Raw genomic sequence first — 2527 nt, 5'->3', positions numbered from 1 at the left:
TTTTCCCCAGAGAACTCTCCCTGCTTTCCTCATGGCCGCTCAGGAGCAGGCTCCCGCCTCCTTCGCTTTTTGGAGGTCTGGTCAACTCCAGTAGGCTCGGGTTCGACCTTCTCCGACACCGGGACAAGCTTCCGGGTCTTTACCAAGAGCGAGGGATCATGGTAATTTGCTAGGAGCCTTCTCTACTTCTGCCTCGACATCTGGAGTATCTAGCCATGATATTGAGTCAACGGCCATACCATGTTGAAAACACCGCTTCTCGTCCGATCAGCGAAGTTAAGCAACATTGGGTCTGGTCAGTACTTGGATGGGTGACCGCCTGGGAACACCAGATGCTGTTGACTCCTTCTCCGAGCCTTCCCTTCAGTTGACTGTGGCAAGGCTGAGGAGAGTCGCAGTACCTGTTCTCAGTCAAGGAGAGTTTTCAGCCCTATCTTGGAATGTTTCCTGGGTCTCTTTTCCTCATTGACCCGTCTATTTCCGAACGGTCGCCTCAGGATAAGTTCCCTGTGAGGCGGCTCAAGTTCCGGTGGTATCCAAGCAACGATTGACCGGACTTTCTGGTCCCTATGGGACCAGTGGAACGTTTAGACCGGCAATGGGTTGACCTATGGAACCTCTTGCATGGGAGGGGATATTCTCGTCCTTTCCCCACATTTGATGCTGTTCTCGGACTCGTCAAAGAAAAGGGGGGGGGGCATGTTCCGGTTCAGGCCTATGGTCAGGACCTGAGGGGTACCTCCCCATCATTCAGGCAGGCTTAGGGGCCGTAGTCTGGCCCCTCTACAGATCCTACAGATCCTGCCGAGTCGCTCCGTGTGCGACGACTTCATGGTATTGGTGTATTCCAACCAGCAGGGAGGCGCATTTTCATACTTTCGCATCTTGCAGTAGAGATACTGAGATGGTCCGAGGTCCTCTCAATACCACTATCGGCTCGCTCATTCCGGGCAGAGGAATGTTCTCTCCGACTATCTGAGCAGAGCCTCACAGATAGAGAGTACCTGGGGGTCTTTGGCCTATAGTAACCAGCAAGTCCTGGCCTGGGGGACCTGATCACGACAGCCTGGAACTTCAAGCTTCCGCTGTTCTTCCCCCCAGTCTCAGACCCCAGGACTCTTTGGCAAGATGCTTTCCGGTGACGGTGGGACAACATCGACGCCTGCGTCTTCCCACCATTGTTGTCTGTTGAGAATAGGTCTCAACAAGACCAGGTTGTCTGTCAACCTTTCGATGGCCCTGAGAGCTCCGCTGTGACTATACGCAGAACTGTTTCCGGACCCTCTGCTTCCCCTGACGGAACTCCCAGGAGAGCTTCTTCCATGACACAGGCTACTCAAACAACCACACTACAACATCTTTCACGAGCCGTTGCATTGCTTCGGCTTCACGCCTGGAGACACTACGCCGCCCCCTCAAGAAGAGACAACCCGCTACAGTCGCGGAGCGAAGGTCGCGTCACCTGCGATAGTCATCCGCAGGGGTCTACCAGACGAAGTGGAGAGTCTTCTGTGATTGGTGTCGTGGGAGAGATACCTCTTCCCTTGAGGCCTTTTCTCCAGCAATAACGGAGTTATTGCGTTTCGTCGGGAGGAAACTTTTCCGCTCTCGGCAGTGAAGCCTATCGCTCAGCCTTTCCCTGGCCTGCAGGCTGAAAGGAATAGACGTTTTCCTTCCCGCTGGACCTTTCTTCGCTCATGCGAAGCTGCGAACGTCCCTGCCCCCAGTTGGAGTGAGACCTCCTCCATGGAGCATGGTTCGGACTCTTTAGTCCCTTAAGAAGTCTTCTCAAGAACCAGTACGTCAGGCCTATGATCATATTCCGTCTTTGGGGACGGTGCTCCTGCTCACTCTGGCCTCGGCCAGTGTGTAAGCAATCTTCATGGTCTCGTACGACTCCGCCCTTTCAAGAGAATAGGGAAAGGCAACATTCAGGTTTGCTCCTGAGTTGTTTTCTAGACTCAGAATCTTGGGGTCCCGGACCTTCGGTTCAACTCCTTCAAGATTTCGAGTCTCCGTTCTGTATCAGATGACCCAAACCTTCTCCTTGCCAGTAAAGGAATCGAGGGGTTATATTTGAGAACAGCTGCAGTTTGTCCTCACGTGCAGGCCGGTTTGGGAGCACAGGGAGGACACAAGGAAGAGTCACCAGTATACCTCTTCAGCTCAGACTCAAGGGCATTCATCTCGACCTGAATCCAGACCCTCCCCCGTCACGTCGCCATACAGCACGATGTCGGATACATCGCAACGTCCCTCGCCTTCGAGTAGAACTACTCTGTGACGCAGGTGATACAAGCTGGAGTCTGGAAGCGTCTAATGACCTTCGCAGCCCGCTTCCTGCAGGATGTGACCCACAGGAGTATCGATACGTTTCTATCGCTCTGTGGTGGCTACACAACAGCTGGTCTAACCTCAGGCTCCTTTTGGACAGGTAGCAGAAGGTTGAGGGCATTGTTATCAGGTTTTAGTCTGCATGAACGAAAGAAGTATGTCTGGCCCTTACTTCTTTCTTCATCGTCCCCTC

General features: G+C 53.4%; 1 non-coding gene across 1 annotated transcript; it reads left to right on the top strand.

Moving 5' to 3' along the window:
* The first annotated feature begins 225 nt into the window (after positions 1-225).
* LOC137658861 (5S ribosomal RNA) lies at positions 226-344 on the top strand. Its single transcript, XR_011047445.1, has one exon. It is a non-coding gene; the product is annotated as a 5S ribosomal RNA (ribosomal RNA).
* Positions 345-2527: the final 2183 nt, after the last annotated feature.

This window comes from Palaemon carinicauda, chromosome 1 (genome assembly GCF_036898095.1).
Source record: "Palaemon carinicauda isolate YSFRI2023 chromosome 1, ASM3689809v2, whole genome shotgun sequence".
Lineage (NCBI taxonomy): Eukaryota > Metazoa > Arthropoda > Malacostraca > Decapoda > Palaemonidae > Palaemon > Palaemon carinicauda.
Note: the sequence above shows the minus strand (reverse complement) of the source record. Positions and strands in the feature narration are given on the sequence as shown.